Here is a 27,830-nt window from a genome sequence, read left to right on the forward strand (position 1 = left end):
AACATCAGATAAAATATTGTCTAACACAAAAATACTTCAATCAGAAATCAAATGTATAATTTAAGAAGATATGAAAACGCATCAGTTACTGAAAATATGTTTTTAAATGTTTTAAATTAATTATAAAACAGATCTAAACCTAATAAAAGAATTTTTAAATGGAAAGTTCGAATAAGAGACGATAATTTTTTTAGTAATTGGTAGATAAATATGAAATACATAAAAAAATAATTCAATTTGCTTGTCGAATTTGATTATAAAAATTAATTTAATAAAACAGCTTCTTTAGCTTCCACGTGAAAATATGGAATGAATCATATTGATGTATAACTACTTGCGTAATTAATTATTTAAACTGGATTTCTTTTAATTGTACTAAAAATTACGAATGGAATAAAATACGATATTATATACAAAAAAAGTTAAGAGTGAAATAAAAAAATGTTAAATATTTATTTAACTTTCTACTGAAAGAACTGAAATCATATCACCAAATAAAATGCATCGCAAAAAAAAATTAATAAACATTTCAAACCAAAAAATAATTGTTCATAAGATTAGTTATAGCAGTTTCAAAATGCATTGATTCTAAATTTTAACTATCTTTGTTGAAAACTTTTATTTGAAATTTACAACAAAAAAAAGTTAATTTTCTATTCTAAAAAGTCATCTTTAAAAAATGACTTCATTAACATAGACGTCGATTTTTGAAATCCCTCCAGACTGCTATTTTTATTATTAATGTCTTACATAAAACGGAAAATGTTAATCGGGCAATTTTATCCAATTTCATGGAATAAAATCTTAAGATTAAAAAAAAATTATCTACCATAGAATCGACCAACTCATTACCAAATTAATGAATAATTCATCAAATCTCGTACAGCGACTAGTTAAGAAATATTCTGAATGAAACACGTAAATAAATTTCCCCCAAATCTTTTCTCTCTCAGGTAGAGATCGAAATATCCCTATAACCGGCAAAATTTTTCCCTTCCAGCCGGTCAATACGACGCATGCGCGACCTCCATCGTCTCAGTTAATGTGTCCTCCCGCTCCAGTGAGAGAGAGACGACCATTTCCGGAAAACTGGGAGCCAAAACATCTTAATTTTCTTGGATTTGCTGCTTTCTAATTTCTTCAGTCTGATTTCTAAATTAAGAAGCTACGACTACTTCTTCTTTGGGACTGGCGTTTGGGATCGTACTCTGGACCAGAGGATCGATTCCATACTAGCTCAAGGAACAATTTTAGTTCATGATCTGCCTACGCACTAGACTTCGAAATTTTCCATCCAAGAAGACCAGTCTTCGTTGGGGTGACTCTTGTGGGCAAATTTGTCGTTCCTTCAGACCAATCCCTTGACCTTTCAGTCCTCTACTATAACCGCCAACCGGACCTTTTTTTAACTGTTTTCTTCGGCACATTTTTTTAGAATCATTTCGATTTCAAGAATGACTGCATTCGAACGTTGTTAACGATTCCTTTATTGTAATAGATCGAAAGCTCCGTTTACCATCAGTGGTTTTCCGGAAAAATTGAAGGGAGGTGTTTAGACAACTCAATTTAAACAAGTAAGTGCATATTTATCTTGTACATTTCTTTCATTCTAGGGAACTTATGAATTTAAAATTATGTTTTGTTAGAAATTTAAAGGAAATTTCAACTTCTAGTCTAAAATATCTTTGCACTAAATTTTTCCTAAGTTTCATCCATTTAACTTTATTATTTTTAAATTAATTCTTTACTATATAGTGATCATAACTTCATATAAGAAATATAATTAGTATCATCGTAATGTAAATATAAATAATTGTAGTAGATTAAACTATATAAGATTTTATAAAATATATTTAAATATATTTTTAAAATTTAATAAAATAAAAGACATAGTGAACAAAAATTAAATCATTATCATAAATATGTCTATTTTTTTAAAAAATTTTAAGTGGTACAAAATTAATTCTTTTATGTAATAATATGCTACGAAGCTACTGAATAAAATCATTAAAATGTTGATTAACCATTCAATAAAAATGCTTCTAAAAATTTTGTAACCCTCTTTATTTTAGTACTACTATCCAAGACTCAACCACCTGTCAAATTTGGTAGGTCAAGGTAGAGCGTTTAGGCGTGTAGAGAATTTTGAAAGAGATTTACATTAGGCATATCGCATGAAACACTTTACAGCTTATACAAAGCTTAGATTAAAATTATAACTTATTCTAAAATGTTTAACCCCCCAAGAGGACCGATTGCTTTGATCTCTTACTCTTCAATCATAGATAAGCCGTATTTATCAACAAGTAATTTAAACTTTGTAAAATAAAAACAATATTACTGTTTAATTTTTAATTAATAATGAATTAGTTCAATTAAACCATTAGTTTTTCTTTCTGAGTGATTATTAATAAATTTGAATCAGTGCCTCCTTCAGTTGAACGATAAAAAAATCTGATTTACCCATTTAGATGTTTAAAATAAAGGAAATAGTAAATATAATAATTTTAGATTAAGCCATAAATAATTTAGAGGTGAAGTATTTCATAATAGCGCTCAAATTGTTTGCATTTGAGATATCAGCTTTCTTGTGTTTATTGTATTATCTATAATTAAAAATTGGCTTATATGTGGTTTTGATGTGGTTAAATTAGTTTTGAATATCTGAGCCAAAATTATATCAAAATAATACAAAAGATAAAATAATCCCCAATTTTAATCTCAAACTATTCATTTAAACAGATATAAATGTTATCTGTTACACTTTCTCTTGAATTTAAAATAAACAAGCTTGGTAAATATTTTCAACTTGTTAATATTTGATGCACAACTTTTCGCAACTGTATATATATTATATCTAATTTATAATTTTTTCTCATGATTAATTATACAGGTAAATTATTTTCCTTCATTTTCAGCGCTAACTTATTAAATCACGATACGAAGAAAGCGATATAAAATTCACCTTCAATTTTAATTTCAATATATTCTTCTAAACTGAAATAAATCCTTCTAGCTATAATTTCTCAAAAAATAATTCTAAAACTATACAAATGATTTTTTTATCCTTGTATATTATTTAAATTAATAACCTAATAATAAATTATTTATATAGTTCAAGAAAATTTTCAAGCTTTAAATGATATCACAATTCTTAATTCAATTATTAATTATATATTTCTAGTTGTTTTTACTCTCTTGTATACGTAGTATAGAGAAAGTATAGTAAGCATCAAAAAAGTCGCACCCGAGATTTTGACGAACCTCCATGCTTTAGACTTCTCTCGGTTTGAAAAATACATTTGTTTAGAAAATGTCCGTCTGTCTGGCTGGCTATCTGTGATAAAAATAACTCAATAACCCTTTGATCTTAATGGCTGGAATTTGTTATACTGTCTTTATACCAAATTTCTGGATTTCTTTCCAAGTTTGCGCAAAATCCGTTCAGGGGAAGTACATATAATCGGTTGTTCGAACAGAAATGAAAACGAGAACCACAAAACGAAGAGATCTAAATGGAAAAATTCGAGGCGAAGAATTAATATCTGTAGTCTAGATACCTATCAATTTTTTAGCCAAATCCAATAAGAAATTTACCGTCTGACGCTCCGTACTTTTAGAAACACGTACATGTTATAACTCAAAATCACAATGACTTAAATATATCAAATCTGGTACGTGATCTTGTGATTACAGGTATAATGTTGTGTCCAATTTTTATTTCAATCGGTTGAGAAAAACGCGTCTGAAAGACAAATCCGATTTTGGGATACTATTAACCCCGTGCCAGAGATCAAGCGGCAAATAACGCACCAAGAATGATACGATCGATTAAGTAATAATACTAAATTCATATCCAAGGTTAATATTTCGTAACTATTTTACGCCAATACTATGCAATTCGCTCTCTGGGATAACATCTTTGTTAAAGAGTATGTGAGAAAATTTTGAAAGATCACTCCAGCTGGTTTAATTCTTCTCTCCTATGTTTCAACCAATCTTGAAGTAATAATTCGTATGAAAATGCCTATTGTATTACTTGTATATATTTATTTTTAGATTATTCAAGATTTGTCTTAACAAAATAACATCTCTTAACAGGCAATGCAACTATCTCAATTTCCCAAATTTTACAAAAAGGTAACAAAGTTGTATTTATTTCTATCAGTGATGAGAATGTAAGATTTTTTGACATATTAACCATATAAAAGATCACACGTTCAAGCCAAATGGCAAAGAAATCTGGCTTATACAGTACTGGGTGAAAAAAAAGCTTGAGTTCTTGTAAAATTTGGAAAATTGAAACAGATGATATTACTGACTAAGCGACGATATTTTATTTCCTATTTTCGTTTCAAAAACTAAATTCAAGAATCTTATTATTTATTACGGTGTGATTTGCCTTTTATTATTATTCTGTATTGACTATCGCTTTTTTACTTTCTCGTATAGGTAGTATATAGAAAGTTTAGTAATCGTCAAAAAATTCGAACTAGAGATTTTGACGAATATACACATTTTTGAACTCCCTGCCATTGTTGGAAAATGTCCGTCTGTCTGTCCGTAACAAAGATTACTCAAAAAGTCGTTGAGCAAGACGGTTGAAATTTGGTATACGGTCTTTACACCAAATTTGCAGATTTCTATCAAATTTTGATCAAAATCAGTTATGAGGAAATCCGTCTGTCTGGTTGTTCAAATTTAAGTTAATAAGATAAATACAAAACGAAAAGAGTTAGATAAATAAGATTTGGTAAACATATTCTATATCTACAGAATAGACACCTTTCAAATTTTGAGAAATTCCAATTACGGTTTGATTGTCTGTCTGTCTGTACTTTCAGAAATAAGTAAACGCGATAATTCAATAACCCAATGATTCAAATTTGGTATGAGAATTTGTGACTACAAGTGCAGTGTCAAACTTTTGTTCCAATCAGTTGGGAAAAACGTACCTTAAATACAGATAAGATTTTCGGATACTATTAACCGCATATCAGGGATTCATCGCCAAATATATAGCCAAGGATGACACAATAAATTCAGTAAAATGGCTAAATTCAAACCAAAAGTTAATATTTCGAAACTATTGTTCGCCAGTGCCGTGTAAAGTCTTTTCTGGTATGATAAGCTTATTAGAGAGTATGCAAGAAAATGTCGGATTATTGTTCAAATAAGCAATAACAGATAAAATTATTTATTCAATCCCAGTGACTTTGATATTTTTATTTATTAAACCCTCTTCCTAATCCTCGAGCGATCTTTATCTGGCATAGCAATTATTCTAAAAAAATTCTATTTGAGGAAAAATAATTCCGTTAATGGAATGCTCAACTTTCTGCTTTAATTTTTTAAAAACAATTCTTTTAGATCTGTTTCTTTCTTCCCTCAGGTTTTCCTGTTTGATTTTAGCGATTCTAACGATTCTTTATTCTATTTAACGTTGCTTTAAATCCCTGAACTTATTTTAGGTGACGAAGCAATCATTCTAAAAGCACTTTATCAGTAAATAATAGATTAAATGACCTTTTAAAAAGTTTAATATTCTGTTTAAAATTTTTAAAAAGGCTTTTAAGGCCTGCATTATGGATTTTATGTTTTCTTATTTGATTTCCACATTTGGCAAATTGTTTCTTCTTAAAATCCTATTTCAGTTTTTAATCTATTTCTATCAGATGAAATAATCATTTTACAAGCATTCGAACCGAAAACTATCCGAAGACAAGCGATATCACATTAAAAGACTAATTTCGATGCGTTTCCCGTGGAGAAACTTCAGAATTTCCTCTAGATTGGAAGAAATTAATTTCAGAAATTATTATGAAAATCGTAAATATCCATTCATTTAGTACAAACGATTTTCATTTTTTATCCTTATCCTTATTTTTATAAGGATAAATATACATCCTTATGAAAATTGATTGATTCACATTAAATCTCTCATTTTGTATCATATAATAATATTGCTTTTTAATTTTGATGCATTACATTTTTGCATATATGAGCATTAGAAATTGCATTATGGGGTTACCATGTGTTGTCTAATTTTCTTTTTTTATGTTATTTAATTATACGTAGCCATTAATTATTTTTAGATTTTATTAATATAATTTATAGGCAAAGTAGTAAATAAAATATTTTCCGTATGTAAGATATTAAATAAAAAAGAAATTTGAGAGTGAAAATTCGAATTGAATAAAAATTTCAAATCATACAGAACTGATAAACAAAAACAAGTACCAACTTAAAATTATTCATTAATTTTTGTTTCCTTAAAATCTCATTGAATTAATTTATATGTCAAATAGTCAACATATTTTTTAAAAAAAAAAACTCGCAGTTGTTTTTTTTGCTGTAAAAAATGGCATATTTGTTTCTCAACCAAATTGCTATTTTTAACAAATGTTTTTGGAAAGGGAAAAAAATTAAAATTCCGTTTATATATGGAAATTGTCCAAAAACTCTAAAACAGATGACAACGATTTATCACCCACAAAAAAACAAAGAACACAAGTAGCAAAACATAGCCAAAGTGGACACAAAGACAACATGTACAGAAATCACATCATTATCTAAAAAATAGCAACAAGTACAAAAACATTCAAAGTGTAGTTAAAAATCTGACTCCATTTTCAATATTGCAAAAAGAAAATTCACTCGATTCATTCACGCTATATAGTTTCTTCAAAAGGGCATAAAATTACTTACAATAATCCCCATATTTCTTGTCGTATCACAGATGTTAAAAGTCCTTCATTTCTTGCAACCTTTAATTTTGCCAAATTCGCCGCCAAATATTAACCATAACCGAAATCGTGAACCTAGCATCAATTAAGAATAATTAACTATAAACCTCTCTCTTCAGCAATGAAACTCACATTCCAGGAAGCAACATTACAAAATTGGTCCAATATGTTTAACAGAGAAAAATGGCTTATTCGTTGTTTCAGGCAAAACGTTATTTTTGCAAACACAACACTTATGCCCAGTATCTATAAATTTCAAATTATTTTTTTATTTTTATCACATTTATGTTAAGTCTAATATCAGCATGAAATGATGGAGTAAGAAAGGAAAATAGAGACTACAGTGTTATTGTAGATCGCATATAATATAAAGGATAAACTGTAATGGTTTAATAAGATGACAGTGTATCTATTCATTCAGACAAATACGAAGTTGATTTATTTTCATTTTTAAAATGAAATTTTTTTGTGTGTGTTTTTTACTTGTAAATAATTTTTGGAGTGAAAATTCAATTCTCAGGGTTGTAAGACTTTCCCAGTATGAAACAAGCCTTTGTTGAAAAACAGCTTTTACAGAGTTAACCATGCTGTTTTGATATTAAGAAAATACCGATCCCGACGAAAAAAAAATAAAAAAATGGCCTATGTAGTGAGTGAGTTTTGAAATTCTTCCAAATTACGAGGGCCGTTCCAAAATAGCCCAAGTGTTTCTTTACAACTTGACGTTAATATAACTAAACTAAACTAAACTTGAAATTCTTCCAACTATTTTCATAACAATTAAAGATTTTAGAAAATATATGGTTATTAAGATTATAGAAAAGAAGAGATAGAGAATTTGAGAATCTTTTTTGAAACTAAATAAAGTAATAATCTCTCATAAGTTATTTTTGTACTGTTCTCCAAATTTCATTAAAGCTTTTCTGAACTTTTTTTTTGATCTTTTAACGTTATAATTCTTACATATTTCTGAATATTAAAAATGGATTTCGCTGTAAAAGAAACGAAGTGAACAAATATTATGCAGTACAATAGATAAATCGATAGATAGTTAATAATAAATTCAGAAAATAAATATTATCATTAATAATTTTGCATTAACATTTAAATAGCTGTAATGAGTATTGATAGGGTCCTACGAAAAATTAAGGATTTTTTGAATGAATAATTCGTGTAATGTGAGTATCCCTGACTGTTTTTCCATTACATACTATTAGAAAGATAACAATAATTATATATAGTAAATAATTATATAATGCTTTTATAAATCGATAATCCTTTAGTGGACGATATGATTAATGAACGTCGTTTTTGCACATTTTGCTGCTACATATAAATACTGATAATAATAAATTATACGATCGATGATCAGATTGTAAACAATTCGGGTAATGAATAATATTATTGAAAACCTTTTGTTTATATGTAAACAAGGACAGTAAATTATACGATTCTGAGTCAAATCAATAATCAGATTCAACTCTAATAATGAACATCGTCTTTCAACAATAAAACTCATAATGTTAATGTTAATGAAAATCTCACCGAATCATAAAAAAATTATTAAACTCATTTTGCATTGCATTCTTAAAAGACACATAAAACATTGAAACTCATGGTAAAATCAGTAAAATTGATGCAAAATAAATGTAAAAAATTATGCATCATTATCTCGAAAATCCATGAGAATACACAAACTCCATTTGAAATTCTTCTCGCCATTTCAAGAGCACTGAGTGCACGCACGTGTCTTGCATATGATACGCTCTTTATAAATAAATGGAATGTTGACCCTGAATGTGTACAATGCCTCATTGATAAAACTTCAAAGGTGTTACTATAAGTACAGTATCGCGTAACAGGATCTGGGGAGACTCAACAGTTTTACGTGTGGTTTGTGTCATAAATGACTGGGGTGAAAAATAATATTAATATTCGTATTATCATATTGAAAGTTTTGCATATGCAGATGAAGTAGTGTTTTTTTATTCGGTATTTCATTCGATCTTATACAAATTATTAAAAGTTTTAGCATGTATCTTAAAATAAATCAGGAATTCTTTGAAAGCGCTAGCATTAGAACAGAAGGGAATGCTTCAAAGCAAAAACTTTTTTAAAATTAAATGAAATTAATGAAATTAATCAAATTTCAAGTTATCATGTGAGAACATAATTTGAATCATTAACCAGTTTAAACCGGTTTGAAACAATCACGAGACTTCTCTATAGGTCTCTATCCTCCTCTCTTTAATTTTTTTAAACTTTCATTTTCAATTTTTCTAGCTGGCAAACAAAGTTTAGGAGCTCGAACCGATTTTGAGATGAAATAACAGCTATGATGTAATAGTTCCACTTCAACCTTTTAAAAACGCATCAGCTTTAAAAGAAACATACAAATTAATAATGCAATACTGGTAAAAGCAGGTAAAAAAAATATATGCGATTAAAAGATGATGATTAAAATTGCCATTTATACTTTATTCGTTGCCTACACGATTTCGAGCTTCAAAGCCCCTAACCCAAACAACATCATGTTCTCACATGATAATATTGCCATCGGAAAATAATAACTGAAGTGAAAAATATTAAGAATTCAGATCCATCGGGCCTCTCAATCTAAAATTTCAATGTTTTAAAATGCATATAACATAATATTTAATATTATTTATAACTTTTTTTTTTACTACAAGTAGAGCCATTCCTAAAAATATATTCCAAATAATCTTATTCCAATCATTTATAAAATATTTAATTTTGAAGGAAAATAAGTAAAAATAGGCTCGATTTATGCTCCTGTGTTTAAAATAAAGTAACTTTAAATCGGATGTGGATAGTTCAAATAATGCTAGTCATGGTCAATTTTTTTAAGGATTAAAATATTTGCTTAAGCTTACTTCGATAATATAATACTAGCTCGTACTTCGGAATTTTAAAGTCACGGGAGTTGTCTTTACCAAACTTTCTCGTACTCTTTAATAAAGGTATTATTCCAGAAAATTCCTTGCATGGCATTGGCGTACAACAGTTACATTAAACTTTGGCGCAAATATAACATTTTTACGGAATATATCATGTGATCCTTGGCGGCTTTTTTGACGATTAATCCTTGGCAGGAGGTTAATTGTATCCGAAAATCGAATTTATGTTTTAGAAGCGTTTTTAAAAACCGATTGGAAAGAAAATTTGACACAGGACTATACTTGTAGTCACAAAATCCCATATAAAATTTGATATACTTAAGTCACTGCGTCTTTGAGTTATCCAGTTTACATGTTTCTGAAAGTACAGACCGACAGTCGGTCAATTCCTTCTTGGATTTGATTCAAAATTTGAAAGGTGTCTAGACTATGAATGTTAATCTGGGCGTTGAATTAATTCTAGCTATTTCTACCTATCTATTGCCTATTTATCTACCTATTTCTATCCGTTTTGTTGTTATAGTGTTAAATTATATTTGAACAGCCGGACATACAGATTTTGCTCAAACTTTGATAGAAATCTACAAATTTGGTATAAAGACCGTATACCAAATTCCATCCGTCTAGATCAAAACGTTTTTGAGTTATCTTTGTCACAGACAGACAGACGGACATTTTCCAATTATATGTTTTTCGAACTCAGGGTGGTCTGAAACGTGGAGATTCGTCAAATTTTTTGACGATTACTACTATACTTTCTCTATATTACGTATACGAGAAAGTAAAATTTACAGATTTTTATTTTCATGCAGCTGAGTTATGTGTTTCATAGTACCTACCTAGTAGTAAAGAAAACCTGCAATTGTATATTATCTGCATACCATTTGCGAACAGTAATTACTAAAGATTGAACTTTGGCATGATTTTAGAATTTTTACTGAAACTAACATGCTATATTTAGCTAATATTGACTGATACAGATACCAGAAAATCGAATATGGATTTCCGATACCTTTTTTTCCAACCAACTTTTAAGATAGAACGACAATTATAGTCACAAGAATACATACCAAATTCCATTTATTAAATCATTTAATAATTGCGCTTTCAGACATGAGAAAATAAATATCAACACATGGACAAATTGTGGATGGATTTTTATTCCAAATGTTTTACGAGTAATATTTTAAATGATAGATCTGTTTACCAAATTTTAGACATCTAGTTCTTTTCGTTTGATAGTCATCGTTGAAGCTTGTATTCGTAAGCACGTATTTCCTTTAAATAAGTTTCATTGAAAATTTACAAAGATCTACGAATTTAGTGTTGTGCAAATACAAAATTTCTCACGTCTCCATGCATCTTTGAGTAATCATACTCTCACACATGATTCCAAAAATGTGCTTTTCTCACTCGAGGTGGTCTGAAACGAGAAGAGTAGTCAAACTCTAGAGTTTGATTCTTATTTATTTATTTTTGTCCGTTACAATATATTTCCTTTTTATAATTCGTATAAAGGAAAGTAAAAGTTTTATAGCACTGTTGTATAAAATTAGGGAGAGCTAAAATGCAGTTCGAAACTAAATTTTTATGCAAATAAGAAGCACTTAAAGTACATAGCGTGTAATCTTTGTTTCTCTTTTTTCCAATTATTACCATTCATTAGTCGCCTAATGCACGCGATAAATTTCATTGACTGAATAAAGATCTAAAAATAGGTAATTGCCTTCATTAAGACAGTTTAGGAATATATAAACATACCTTTATTTTTAGATTTTTATTTCTGTAATGTATTTATACAAAAGCCCATTATTTTGCGACAACTTAAGATGCGTAATTGCACAATCAGATTTAAATTATTTAGATTAAATAAAGCAAACACAAAATATTTCAGAAATATTAATTTAAAAAATAGTACAACAATATTAATAATTTTTTTTATTAATTTTAAGATTTTTTTTTTTTTTTTTTTTTTTTTTTTTTTTGCTGATTTAAGAAATATATTTTGGAAAAGCATGTTAGTGCCTCCATGAACAATAGAGAAGAAAACTCATTTTTATAAATATATCTGCTTGCCAGTTAAAATAGTGAAATATTATTAGCTATTAAATCTTAGAGATTCCTTCATATAATTTAGATCCACACGTTTTATTTATATTTATTAATAATATAGGTGACTGTATGTGTGTGTGTGCCTGTGCCTGCGTGTGCGTGAGCGCGGGCTTGTGTGTGCGTCTAGTTTTAAAACTGCAGATTTAAAGCTTGCAATCTGCAATAATATAGATATAATTTTAAAGATGAGAATGTGAAGCTTTGAACGATTTGTCTGAAGTTTTGATTATAAATTCAAGCAAGATTTGATGTTTTTTTCACCATAATACATTCAAAAATATTTCAGCTCAAATATGATAATTGTATCATTTTAAAATTTAAAATCTAATTTTTTTCAATTATACCATTTTAGTTCTTGAACAACTTTTTGTATATTTTTAATCTATTTTAAAATTATTTTAGGTATATTCTATAATTGTATATTTCATTGTTTTATGAAATTCAGATCGTTTTCATTTTGTCACAAATATTTTATCCTAAATTTTTCGGCCATTGTCAATGAGGAAGATATTAGATGCGGTTTCGTTTCTATGTGGAATAGGTTTTAAGACATTTAATAAAATCTTTGAAATTTCTTATACTTACATTTAAATCCTCCTGGGGGGGGCACCTCGAAAAGAGGATGAGATGCTTCCCGTATGGTGGTTGGATCTCGCAACCCTGGAGGGTACACAAAAAAAGAGAGGATCTAGCTCTCTCATCGATGGCGGGACATACTTCCTTCGGGAAGGGTTGTATCGTAGCCGGTGATGGCCTTTGGGACTCAATTACAGTTCCCGCCAGTGTTGCTGTTGAGGTCATTCAGTTTTCTTTTTCCGTGTGCCTTCGAGCGGGTCGGAGAATCAGTAATATGACTTATACTTACATTTAAGGTAAAATGAAGGATCTAGGATGAAAGGTCTAGGTCCATTCTTAACTGTTGCTTTCTTACCTATAAAATAATTAATTCATAAAGTATGAAAATTACGTGCTTAAAATACACTTTTTCTAAAATCAGAGAAATTTTCAACGAATAATCGTCTAGAATGCAAGTTAAATTATAAAACACATTCTGAAGCAGGAATAAAAGTTCAATGATAAATGGTTCTGCATTCTGTCCTTATAATTTAAATGAAAATGTTCAGTTTTAAAAGGATTTTAATTCGATTATTTCAGGTTTAATTACTTCTCATTTCAAATTAAAGATCAAATTTCAGGTGAGATAGCAGAAAATCAAGGAGTTGTATAGCTCAACAATGAGAATAAAGATGTAAAGCTTCTTGTAGAGGCTGATGTTGCCTTTTAAAATGCTAATGAAGGTAAACCAATATTTTCTATGCAACTAAAAATGATGAGTACGATGCTTCTATAAAAAGCGGTTTATCGAACTATAAGAAGGGATATGAAGTATCTCTGTTACCAATGGTCTAGCATCGCGTTCGGTCTTCAATTCTACTTCTGGCAGGTCATGACTCGCGCATTTACAAAAGGGTTTGGTTTGGTTTAGTTTAGTTTAGTTTAATTATAATAACGTCTCGTTTTAAAGCAACACTAGAGATATTTTGGGACGGACCTCGAAATTTTAAACCGTAGTCAGATGACGAGGAAGACACCTGAGCTGGTACGTTCCTTTGAAACTTCTATACCACTCCAGGAGGGGACGTTTGGTCATGACGGATTTAGCATGTATCACCCACTTACATGATGGTTCTTCGTTGGAATCGGGTCTCGAGCCTGATACCCTCCGGTCCAAAGCGAAGCTACCAGGCCACCGCGGCACCAGTACAAAAGGAAGCAAACCTATAATGGTAACTCGCCAACTCGGCGAATTGGTAGCAAAGACATCAACGCTTCTAAAATAGTACAAATCAAATGTTTATCAAAATTTGAAATTTAAATATTCTTTACTGGTGAAGATTTTTGGGTTTTAATTACATAAAATATTTAATTGAGATTTTTATCAATAATTAATCCAAGTTAGCCGAATGATTGCCAAAGGCGGCTAGTCTAAAAACAATTTTAAACGTTTTAATTTGCCGTCTCATATGTTGAAAAGCTGAATTTTATCTTTACCTCTTTCAGTCGCACGATTTGCAAAACACTTTGCAGACTAATCAAAATTTGAATCCACACCCTTTATTCCGAAATTCAAGATGGTGATTTTGATTCTTTACCTTTTCTTTCAACACTTTTTCAAAGACGACGCAACTTTCTTTTCTAAAAAAACTAAATTTAGCACCCTTTGGAAATTCATCCGACTGGCATCATGGATCCTGTTCATTGAAATTCAGGACCGTAGGCGGAAAGAACAAGACTATCACGTATCAGATAAATGGCTTGAGGTAGCAAAAACACTTTTTTTTTCTTTTAGTTTCGTTATTTCTAAAAAAGATTGTGTAAATTGTGGGAGTTGGATTTTTTTACACTGTAGAGATTCAATAATTTAAACATTTTTTTTTTTTTTTTTTTTACCTTCGAAAGTTTGAAATAAACAAAAAAAGCACTGAAATCGCCAAAAAAAATTGAAAATGTCTTTCAAATTGCGTATTGAAAATACTAACAAAAAATGAATGAATGAATGTGACATTTTAATGGCTCTCCACATTTAGACCACTCTTCCCAAAAATACATTTTTGGTATTATTTCCCTATGTCTATGAATACTATGATTCAGTACCGCTATTAGCTAGATTATTGAAATTTTGTATTACGCTGAATTTATAGATTTATATCACATTTTAAACGAAATCTGTTTTCAGGAAGTCTGTTTGTCTGGTTATCTGATTACAAGTGAATATGATAGATAGAAAAATAAAAGTTTCTAGAAATTAAGAATAACTAGATAGATAAAATTTTAGATACATATTTAGCATTTAATGCATAGATTAGTATCAAATTATCTCAGGAAACTTTTTTCAGAAGGTTTACTGTCTGTCGGTCAGTACTTTTGCATACATTCAAATGTGATACCTCAAAAACGATAAGTGAAATTTGGCACTTAATTTTAACGTCAAAAGAGTAGATTCTTATTAAATTTTTAATTGGATTTCTTCATCGTTTTGGCCAAAATACTGTCAAAGAATGAATGAATGAACATGACATTTAATGGCTCTCGCCCCTGGGACCAAAGCATACATTTTTGATTTATTTCTCTATGCTTATGAATAATATAACTCAAACCCATTTTATACTAGATTGATGAAATTTAGTATATAATATTTACTCCAAATTTATAGATTTATATCACACTTTAAACGAAATCTATTTTTAGAAATTCAATCTGTCTGGTTATCCGCTTACAAGTAAATAGGATAAATAAAAAGCATAAACAGCGAGATAGATAAAATATGGTACACATATTTAGCATTTAATGTATAGATATATATGCTGAATGGATGTCTCTGAAAAAGTCTCTAACCTTGAGAATAACATTATGTACATTTGGAGATGAAATTGATAATTTTGGTAAGAAAATAGTGGTTGTCAAAACTACAAGAATTATGGTGATATCTCTACTAAGAGCTGAGATCTGACGAACCTTCCTGAAAACGCTGTGTCCTTTAAGGAGATTATATAAACGGCGACACGCACACAAGCATCAATTCCGTCTTTGAATGTCGCGAAAAATTCTTCACTCATTTAGCAAAAAGCATGGTGGAACTCTGCCTTTATTTAATAAGCAATTTGACTTCTGTTATTTCATTGTTGATTTGTGCAAGTGCTGTCTTTTAATACGCTTCGATTGTATCTTGTTACCAGGAATTCGTGTATTCTTGTGTAATAAAACGTCTTTAATTGTTAATAAACCTGTTGGGATTCTTGATCACTACCCTCATCGGACGATTTCCCTAACAAAAGAAATTTTTTTTAATCTTTTTTTTTTTTTTTTTTTTTTTTTTTTTTTGTTATCGAGCGACTTTATCCGTTATTGATTTACGCAGAGTAATTTTATTCATTATCAAACCTGTTTGACTTTTTGCAGATTTCATGCAATGGGCGATTCATGTAATATTGCACATGAAAAATTATGATAGTAATTTCTGTTCCTCTTATAACATAAGAGAAGTTCTAATACATTATGTTTAATATAATTACATAAATTTATAATTTGCAGAAAATTTTACTTAGCTTTATATCAAGTTTGTAACAAATGGGAAACTGCAATATTCCGTTACCTGATAATGCAAGGACGAGAGTTCTTTTACATATAAATCAATAATCACAAGCACAGTCTAAGTAACATATATCAAGTTGAAAGCTTACAAATAGATTCCATAGATGTAATCAAGTAATAGAAAATAAAATTATCGTCAAGTTTGCTTTGACAAAAAGTCATGTCCCTACACCTGAAATTGTAACAGGATTCTGGTCAGCTGGGCATGATTGGGATGAAGTGAGCAATTGGGATAATTATTAGGATGAAAGGAGCAATTTGAATCCCAAAGCTCCCCAATCAAGCTCTTATCGACTCTCTGAAGTCTGCTTTTGGTTTCTTCAATACAATTAGTTCCTTAATTATTTCGTATCAATAATTTGAAATAATTTTACAGTAGAATACTGGATTATATTAAAAGAGTAATAAGTAACGCAATGAGTAATCGCATTTTTTTTAAATAACAATTGCATTAAATATATATAACGGTAAAGTTATTATAATAAAAAATTAAGAAAAGGTAATTCAACATAAAGAAAAAAATAAATAAATGAATTACTAAATACAATGGTAATATTAAATACATGATCAAATAAACAAAACAGAATCCTTGTAATTTTTTCTTTGATTTTAATAATTTTTTCTCTAAAAATTTTAAACACTATTTTTGTAATACTGTTTAATATTATAATAAAGCTCAAATTAATTGTATCGTTTCTTGAAATCTTGTACTCATATATTTTTATCAATACTAAAGTAATAATAAAACCTTCTTTTGAATATTAATTTCAAATCTGAATTCCCATATTCCCATTTTACTAACATGATCAATTTTAAAAACTGGCTCCCTTTTTGTAAACTGTGTGATGAAAAATCAACACACACATAATACTCTATGATTGATACAATCAAATAGGTGAAGGTGAAATATACAAATCTAGACAATTGAATGCAAAATATGCAAATCAAGCCAATTGAAGGCAAAATATACAAATCAAGCCAATTGAAGACAAAATATATAAATCAAGCCAATTGAAGGCAAAATATGCAAACCAAGCCAATTGAAGGCAAAATATGCAAATCAAGCCAATTGAAAATAAAATATGCAAATCAAACCTAAAGCATCCCCTCGCTTTATATTCGAATTAGATGTTAAAAATTAAAAAAAAATTAAAAAAATTTCTTTCCTATATGTATAAATTTATCAATAACTCGAAATCGATATTCTGAGGGACTACGGGTACTAGAAACCAAATAGATGCATTTATAAGTTCTAACTTGTTGGTTAAATTATCTTGCAACAAAGTGTAGAAAGAAATATTTTGTTACACAGAGTTTTTTTTCCCTCGAGAAGCCTTTCAATATGGAATGTCGTTACATCGTATTTTGTGTTCTCTTTTCTTTTGTAAGCACTTCAACAACTTACTTCAGCGGATCAAGAAAATATATGAATAAGTTTAAGCAAGTGCGTCATTCATTCCTCTTTTGTTCAGATGAATCATGTGGACATCATCGTTTCAGATTAAATGTTTGGATTCTCTGTATTGAAGCATTTTTTGTCGTGTTTCTTTGTCTATTCATAAGAAAAGGGGGCTTCATATTGAAGCAATCAATCAAGATCAATATTTTTTTGTTGTTGTTAAGCTAAAAATATGAATGCATATTACGAATACATAATATTTGCTTAATAGTCAGCTTCAATAATACGAATGAATGTCAAGATACAGTCTTTGCTTTTATTACGTTTCGCAGTTAAAAAATATTATATGAGCTCAAAACTAAACTCTCGACTCGTAATAAAAGCAGTGTGCATTTGTTGGCATTTCTCAAATTGAAAACTGTCTAGCAAGAATGATCAAATTGGCAACTTATACGCTTTTTAAGATAAAAACGTGTATTACGATTTTTTTAATCAATTAGAATTACTACTTAACTTACTTATTATAATTACTTAATTATTTAGAAATTGAGAAAATTTTTCGTTCTTTTGACAATAACTTTCGAAAATATATTAACACATTAAGACAATTTTTTTCTACCGCCCTTAATATATATATATAGTTATCATTCATTTTTTTTCATTATTTTAACAAATTTTGAAATAATTTTTTTGTATAATTTGTAACAATGCTTCAATTCTATAGAAACATACGATATAGATAGATAAACAATAAGATATTCATATACGATAACATATTGATATATATTCTACAGAAACATGCGATACTGATATATACGGTCCAATGAAATTTAAACCGCTTTTACTGTTAAATAAATATTTAATCCCGTCATAATATCCGTGGTTTAAAGTTAAAAATTAATATTCTGGTTATTTTTTATATACAATTGTAAAAATCATAATGAGTTTTACTTAATCCTGTCCTTTTTTGAAATTTTTGGGGAATATTCAAAAAACCACCTCTAAGATACTAACTATCTAAAAAGTATATTCGATAAACTGTATGATTATGGTTCTATATTTAATTATTTTGGCTAGAATGTTTTAACCAAACTACCGTTCGTTACATACCGCAATAAAAAATGGGCTTGAAATAAATGGCACCGCTTTAATTTTGGAGACAATTATACATTTGCATGGGAAAAAAACAACAGTCTTAAAATACATCACGCCATTTTAATTTTGGAGTCAAATGCGCATTTGGCATTAAAAATAAAATGGCAAAGTTGGTGTTTATCGTAAATGGCATTTTAAAAATATTTTTAATTGGAACCATGAATTATGCATTAGAAATTCAATCAAAAGGAAACTTTATCACTACCGGTTATCAAGTTGGTTTACAAGTTAGTTTTCTTATGAAGTTAAGGTAATTAAATCTCCCAATGGCAATTAAACCTAGAGAATAGGATGGTAAAGCAACAGCTTCAGGATCTAAGGCTCAAAACCCGAATTCTACAAAGATTGGTTATGTGTAGGGGCAATATAGAGATTCATATCTTCCTTTCACTTAGCATTTCCAAAGCCATGCTTTTGATTCAAGAAATGATAAAGTGCAACTCGGAAACTTTTAGTCATCAAAATAAACTAGAATATCAAAAATAAAAGTCTTAATCTTTATAATGGGGTAAACTGCCCTCTTATAAGACTTTCAGGAGTAACTGAAACACATTTCATCTTTCTTTAAAGGAAAATAAGGAAAATACATAGCAGTCATCCATAGAGAAAAGATCAACAGATTCTTATGATTCACATTGGTCTACCAGTTTTTGATTAACGCTGGTTAAGAACATAACCATAAGACAGAACCGATAAGCCTCTTCTTACCATCCGTATTGAGCCTTTGTGTTATATCTTAATTCTCTAAGACACTAATCTGTCATATGAGAACATGGCTATGTGTCGTGGATTGAAATTTACCGTTTGCTATGATACGACAAGGAAGTTTGGGAAGTGGATTGCTGACGCAAGCATCTTCCTTATTATATAATAACATGTCTATCTCCAAATAATCTTCGAGTCATTTTGAAGCTAAAATTAAAATTTTCAACTAAAGCCAACGGAATTTTAAATGAATCGTGTTGGGAAATACTTTATACCCGTTGTTAGAAGAAAAACGGATTAATTGACGTAACCGAAATTTTAAGATAAATCTCTGGGCCTATTCATTTTTAAAATAAATTTCTGCATCACATTATTTTTTAAATGAAAACTTAGATTTCAATGCGAAATAAAAATTTAATGTAACTTATCACTTAAATATTTGATTTTTTCTTATGGTCTTAAATGTTCAGAATCGCCTATTATAAGAAAAAATAATAATTTCCCGCAATTTGGTTATAATTAATTCAAGGTGATAATCTTGGTGAGTTTTATCAGAAATATGCGTGATTAAATATATTTTATGCCTCGAGGGAAGAGATCAAATGATTTTTAAAGGGGGGGGGGGTGACAGGCAAATAAGTTTTTGCAAAAGGGGAAAAAAGAATGCCGTCTCCAGGTTGCATTTGAAGACACTCATGATTATTAATGAATAGTCCCTCGCATAAATCAATAAAGCATGTCCAATGTATTTGGGAGATTCTCAATTTTTCTGCCGCAGAATTTAGAGTAGATATTCTGATAGAAATTCAAAAATGTATATAAAAAAATCTAAATCATCTGGAATCCATTTTAACTAGAATCATTTCCTTATTAATTGAAATACAAAAAAAGAAAATATTTTGCCGTTTCAGTACTTTAGGTACTTTTTATTTCCTTACCTATATGGCATCAGTGTCAATCATCTGTTTTTTCTATATACTGATTGTTTAAGAAGACTCCAATCTGTTAAGACCACTGTGGCATCGAATAGCACTATTAATCTCTCTTCAATTTTCCAATTATTTTCGCATTTAAATCATTTAAAACTTTATTTATGCTGTTTCAGTTCTCTTATAAAAATAATTGGATAGAAAAGTCCTGCTATTTCAAAAGATGAATTTAAAATAAAATTTCTATGAGATCGCGCTTTTAAAATGGCTTATATGAATGGTTAAAGGGTAACTATGGGTTTGACTTACCTGAAAAATAAAATGGAGCCACAAGCATGTTCATTTAATTTTTTTTTTTTTTTTTTTTTTTATGAATTAATGTAGTAACCAGAAAATATCTCGCAGCGAAAAATCAACTTATTACTATCAACCAAATGGCTTCCAACTCAAAAGATCTCAGTTGTTTGAATTTGTAAATTTTTTAAAAAATGTAATTTTTTATGAAAAATTTAACTGCATTTTACTTTTTAATAAGATAGATGTCATTGATAAGTTAGTTGCAAATATATATTTACCTTTTTTAGTTTCTTCTATGTATATGGTAGTATATGTTTTAAACAAACTGCTACAATCGAATTTGTATATCTGAGGTATATATCTGAGGTATTTATAAATTTGAAATTTTAATTCATTTTATCAAATTCAATTCGGCAATGGAAATGTCGGACCATTCTGATTCTTCCACATATACAGTGTTTTACAAATTATTTTTTATGCTCTTATTACCGATTTAAACTCAATTTGACACTTCAATTTAAAAAATTGTCAAAGAAGAATTTCTTTTTATTTCATAATTTTATAAACGTGCCACTGCGCTTCTAAATTATTACTATCATATCTATCTTTCTCTTGTTTTTTGCTCTTGCCTCCATGACTGTAACACAGACATTCATTTTCTTAAATCAAATAATTCTTAAACACATATCTGCAAGTATTTTTTTAAATATTAAATGAAATAATCATTTAATATTTTATCTCTATTCAACTCAATGTTAGAGGTTTCATTTTAAAACTGAACAGTTATGCAATCAAAATTTTATTACCTACTCTTCAATTCCAAATTCCACTCTTTCATATATTGAATTACTTTTACGATGGAGGATTTTCCTTACACCTTTTAATAAAACTTTTTTTTTATAACATAACCATTTTTGCATGTTTTCTAGAAAATTACCCGTTTTCTTAAGCTTCAAACTATAGCTTGCAGAGCATCTTAAATTCTTAAAACTAAAATAATACTCCAAGCAATTTAGAATTCCATCAGCTTGTTTATTCTATAAACATAACAGCGTATATTATAAGCATTGCCAGATTTCAGAAGGTTTACAATTGATCATGAGCTATTATACAAAAAATAAACGAAATAATATTAACAAAATATGTTTATCGAAGAAAAAATCGTTTGCTTTTACTTTTTAATAATATTTTTACTAAATAAAAATAGTAGCAGTTATAAAATGTCTGAAAAGGAATCGCCTGCTAAATGTCTATTAACAGATTTAGATTATGATATTTACCTAACAACCATTCTCTGATAATAAAGTTTAAATCTCAAATGTATTAATTCCTTCTTTAATTTGAATACAGGTCTTTTTTACGATTGTAATATTTCAACTAATTTTTTTATTACTGTCATAGTACTTTGCTTGAAATCCTCTATCAAGAAATGAATATTGTAATTAATAATTAAATTGATGGTCATTATAGAATAGCTGAAATTCTTAGCACATGTTACAATATATGGGTAGCATATCTAAAACAGATGAAGTGTTAATTATTTTCCCTCGGAGAAAGGTTTTGGTTATCAGGGTCTAGGTTTCAGTTTTTAGACACTAGAGGCCCTATTCCACGATTATCAACCAATCCCGAGCTGATGCTCATTAATTTCGTTAAATAGTTCATTCTAATTCGTTCTTTTCACTGGAGTATTATGAAATTTTGCAAAAGTGGATACTTTTGAGTGAAGTGAATTCACTGAGTGAAGTTCAATTTGAGTGAAGTGAATTCAGCTGAGGTATCTTCTAGTCATATAATTTGGATTCAAAATTGTTATGCTTCATCTCAATATAATCCCCCCCCCTTTTTTTTCTTTGCTTTGATACTTTTGCCTATTTTGATATAAATTTTCATTGTATTCTCAAAAGTTTACTTTTTCTATACAGATATAATTTGTTCTCGGATTCGAAAATACACCACATCTTTTACGCATGCGTCAGGATGCATTTATTTAGTCAAAATAGGGACGAACGAAGATATAAAAGAAGGAGATCTTCACATTTAACAAAAAAGTGAACTCGTATTATTCGCTGACTTGGGAGGCGTTAAAACTAAGGAAAACGAGTAACTTTGTCGAAAAAGATATTAATTCACAATGAAATGCTTTAGAACATTTTTTATTTATTTCACTGTGTTTAAACATTAAATTATGATGAATAAATGGATGATTTCTGTTCTTAAAGTTTGATAGTTCAATTTTTTTATAAAAATAATACTAACTTATATATTATAACACTCCTTTTTTTAAATTAAATTTTTTTATTTCATTCTTGAAATTAACAATGGTAGATAATCTCGACCACATTTAATGATATTATATTTGTCACACCTAAAAACTGTTTTGCCACAGGAACTAATCATATAAGCAATCAATACGCAATTTTGAGTTAAAATAAAATAGTACTGTCATAAATCACATGATATTCACATGCATATAGAAAAAAAAACTGAATGAAAAAGTATCTTAAGAGGGGCGAAAATCAAGACGAAGGCGACGAAGTATTCTGGAAATGGCTCATCCTTCCTCGTCTCGCCCTGTAGCGAGGTAGAATCATCGAAAAGTGGTAGTTTTTGGGGTACTTAACCTCTAGCTCTTTTGTACGTCTTAACATCTAACTTCATTCACTAAAACCAAACGTGGTTTTCTTCATCATAAAAACTCCATCCAAAAAATTAAAATTTTTAGAAATGGGTAAATTTTTCTTTTTATCAATTTGTACTTCCAAAAACAGATGTGGACATGAATGAAAAATCACCAACTTTATTCCGAAATAAATGTTTGTAAATGTGCAGTGCGAAATACATTGAAGCATGTTTATTAGTCAAATCTTTCAGCAAACTTACTCTAGAAAGTACCAAAAAATATACCGATGTGTTAACCATTCTTACACCAGTTTGCATGAGATTCAAATTCTTCCTTTTATCAGTAACCCATACCGGCATAAAAAGCAATATACTAGATAATCTTCAGAAATGCTCTGCTCTAAATAATCAACTAATCTAAAATCTAGTTACTAAGAATAGCAACATGGTGCTTGGTTAGTTAGAACAATTTTTATGTTTTCGTATCATCATCTCTCCCCAAAAATCGATGAAATAGTGTCATCTCTCCATTTCGATTCTGTGGGTTAGAATACGAGCTGTGGAAGATTAACTCCAAATCTCGTGAAAGCTTTTGTTACGTGCATTTGTAAGTATGCATTATTAAAGGATTCTTTGCCCGGATACAATAGATTGACATAAAAAAGACATGTAAAAAAAGGGAGTTCTTTAAGTAGGGGTAAGCGAACCATAGATAAGTTAATATAGTATTCAGGTCTTAAAATCTGGAAATAAATTCTGAAGGAACAAAAACGCTTTTCGTAGTTGTTTTATCAAATTTCAGCTGTAAGCCCCTTTTATTAGATTAGAAAAGGTAGAAGAAAACTGGTTTATGCACTAAATTTACATGTAAATATAAATCTGCATTTTTAAAATGATAATCCTTCAATCTTGCAAGTTAGCGATCAAAAAAGAAATTTTTATAATATTATTGAATTATGGTCATTATTTTGTTTTCCGCTGTTTTGAAAGATTCGGTAATTTAAAAATTGTGTTAAATAAGTCATCAGCTGACAAATGGGTTTTTTTAAGCTTTTGTATTATTTTTGATAGATTATTTTGTTGCAAATACGTTAAAAAAGACAAAAGTCATGTCCTTTTTATAGTAAGTTATCAGCTTATTAATATAATAAGCTGAATATTTGGACTGCTTTTTTTTTGACGAATTTTATTCCTATCTTTTCTTATTCTTTCCTCTAAGTTGATTATCGATTAATTGCCTAGCTTGCTAAACAAAAAAATCCATCTTTTTTAAATAAAAACATTAAATGTTTTTAAATTTTTCAAAGAGATGATGGTACGAAGTATGAGGTCAAAGATGCAGAAAGGACATCCCAACACTTTTAATATCTTGAAGAGGAATGGTTTCAAGCATTTCAATATGCACGTATTGTTTTACATAAAACGTATATATAAAACTTTAAAATGTCCGATATCCATTGATTTTTCTCAAATCTTATATCAATATGATTCGAATAATAAAGTTAAATATAGTAATAAATGATCAAAAAATTTGTAAACTGATCTTGTATGAAATTTTATAAACAGAGCCATGACTAAATGAAAAAAATAAGACCCATTTTAAACAATAACCAACCATTTTACTTAGATTTTTCTGCCCTCCAAGACTTGCTCTGACTTCGTCAGTGTTAAAAGCAATAGAATTTAGATTTTTTTTTCTCTTACATTATTTCGACCTGCAATTGTTCCACTGTAAAAGACTGTCAAAATTTTTATCCTCTTATGTTCCTTCCTAGTGAAGAAATTTATTTTCAGTACCCTGTTATTGTTGTGTTTTTTTAGTCCACCCTGCTAATGAAGTATCACTTTGCATTGAAAATAAAACTATCAAAAGGTATCAAGATTATCAAGTTGGCCAAGTTCTTTTAAAGTCGATCAAAAATTCATGGACAGATATAAAAATAGTAAAACTTCAGATTAGTTCAAGGTTTCTTGTCAAGCATGGCAAAATCATACTAACCTTCCAAACACTCACCAGAGTCTACCATCTTGGATCGCTCTAAGATACGGTAATAAATGACTTTTATAGTTGCCAAAAAAAATTTCAGGATTAAATTTGGCGAAATTTCGCTCCAAAAACATTCAGCTTCAACGAATGGACAATCAACTTAAATCAGGCGAAAAGTTGGCGATACAATCCAATATCATCAACTTTAGCTTTTAACCATTACCAGTTTTAGCCAACATTACATTTGATATTTAAATGCATGAATTAAACATAATGATTACTGCCAAACTATCACTAAATTTATTTTATATTCGTTTAAATTCAATAATCCAGAAACTACTTACAAAGTTCTCAAAAGTATTTAAAAAGACTAAACTACAATTAGTTTATTATTAAAATTGCTTAATAAAGCATACTAGACTGAATTTTGTTATTAACTATACAGCAAATACTAAAATCTAGGAATATTTCGCTTTATTATATTTCTCATTTAAAATGCGTGAAATTATTTTTGGTCGTAGAGTATATAATCTAATAAAATTTAACGAAGACTATGTCTCAAAAGGTTCATTAAAAAAATTTCATAAATTTTACCAAATATTCATCAGAAATATTTTTTTTATAAATTATCCTTTGGGCAATGCATTTTAACATTTTCCTACAAAAATAAAATATATATATAATTAATTCATGCTCAAAGTTATTATTAGTGCGTATGAAAATTATGTAAAATATGTGTAATTTTTTCTTTTATATTATTATATTATTTTGCAATTCATGTTAATTTAAATTGAAACGCTGTGAAAATTTTTTATCTTTCTAAACAGTGGGGACATGAAATAATTTTTTTTTTCGAAATTAGAATATTATTGATCTCTGTTACGTTAATGCAGTATGAAAGTCTTTGATATTTATCATTTAGATTAAAAATAGAATAAATATTACAAAGAACCAATCAATATTTTTCTGGTGCAAAAGAAAATGAGATTCAATTTAAATAAAATTTAGAATTTTTTCAACAAAAAATTCTTATTTAAAAGCAATAATTACTTTTCCTTTTTTCAATTATTATTTATTAATTTAAAAAATAAATAAAATAGCATTGCCTTGTTTGAAAAATTATTAAAGTAATTCCATCATAAATGCAACATGAAAAGAAAATTCAAATTAGAACATGAATTTTGCATTTAAAAAAAAATTCTTCTAAATTATTCATACGTGCATAAGTTGTTTATTTTATTTCTCTGTTCCAACTGAATTTTTCCAAACGATAAATATCATCAAATAAAATATATAAAAAAAGATTTTTACTTCAAATTAAATTAAATCAAAAGGAACATTTAAAAAAAAAGATGTTGATTAAAAATCGTGTCGGTAACCATGGAAACAAGACGATTTCCTTTTATTAGTTTAGCATATATAATGCCGTTTTGTTTTTGGTTCGCAATTGCATCGATAAAACATAAAAAGAAAAAAAAATTGAACTTTAATGAAATGCTAAACATTTTATTTATAGAATTCATTTTCTATTGTACGAAACTTTTCGTTTAAGAGGGGAAAAAAGTGAAACTGCATTTCTTTTTCGAAATGTCAAGATTTATTGTATTTAACATACAAAATAAATCTTATGTTTAAGAAATAAATTTTCTATTATTTATTAAATTTCTTTGATAAAACGCTTCTGTTAAAACAAATATTATGAGAAAAAGGAAAAGACAGTGAAATTGTTATTGACATTTTCTTGAATTCTTAAAATACTATATCTGCAGATATAAAGGTCAAAATATTATGTCCTATATGCAAATGTTGTGCGTGAGTGTGTGTGTGTTCACGCAAGAAGGAAATCAAAATCTAATTCTATTAACTGATTAATGGACAATTAAGATCTAAAAATGTTTAAGAAAAAGTTACGTTTGAGTTAAATATATCGAAAAAGTTAATTCTTATGATTTTTGGTATGAAGTGAATCAAAAAAAAAAACCGCCTATGAAACAAAAATATTTGAGTTAAAGCCAAAGGTGCTTTAAAAAGTTGAAGAAATAGGTATATATTGACTAAAAGGAGCTATAAAGCAAAAACCTTCTTGTTTAAAAATTCATCAAATGATTTATTTAAAATTTTGAAAATGGTCTTGAAATATTTATTATTTAGTTTCTTAATGAAGAAATAAGTTGTATTTCTACCTATTATGATACTTTTGAATGACTGTAATTTTTTTAGATAACATATTGCTTATTTTATAGTTCAGGAAATACAGAACATATGGAGAAATTATTATAAAAAAGTTGAGCAAAGAAATATGCATTAAGTTCTAATTTATGAAATTCATCGTAAGAAGGTTTTATCAACATTCAGAATTTAAAAAAATGACATTTCGATGTAAAATAGTATTGAAATATAAATTACGCTGAAATAGATATGAATATGACTTCCCAAAGAGTAAACATAGAAACAAAATTCAAATAGTTTTATAAAGTAAACTGTTTACAAACTAACAATATTAAATAAAAAAATTCAATATAGTTTCCAAAACTCAGCTTTTCAACGGACTCATATACCATAAAATAGAGTATGGTCTTCAATAAAACGCAGGTGTGCATAATTTCAAAACTCTAGCACATCATTAAATAAGTTACCGGAACAAGGAACAATTCGAATTTAATAATATTTATTAAAAATCTCGCAAGTTGGATGAACAAATATTTGTTGCCTTAATAATATGAATGAATATTATTTTGAATAAAAGAATCAGGGAGTAAAAATCTATTTTCATCTAAAATTCAGTACTCCCATTAAGTTAAGGCAATA

The 27,830-nt window shown here is 28.4% G+C and overlaps 1 protein-coding gene across 1 annotated transcript in view; it reads left to right on the forward strand.

The window, feature by feature from the left end:
* The first annotated feature begins 1,078 nt into the window (after positions 1-1,078).
* The window catches only part of LOC129989422 (high-affinity choline transporter 1-like), an 83,756-nt gene continuing 57,004 nt past the window's right edge, over positions 1,079-27,830 (forward strand). Inside the window, exon 1 of the mRNA XM_056097957.1 lies at positions 1,079-1,574. The gene's annotated coding sequence lies outside the window, so the exon portion shown is untranslated. The remainder of the gene's footprint in view (positions 1,575-27,830) is intronic.

The sequence above is a fragment of the Argiope bruennichi genome, chromosome 10, assembly GCF_947563725.1.
Source record: "Argiope bruennichi chromosome 10, qqArgBrue1.1, whole genome shotgun sequence".
NCBI classification, from domain to species: domain Eukaryota; kingdom Metazoa; phylum Arthropoda; class Arachnida; order Araneae; family Araneidae; genus Argiope; species Argiope bruennichi.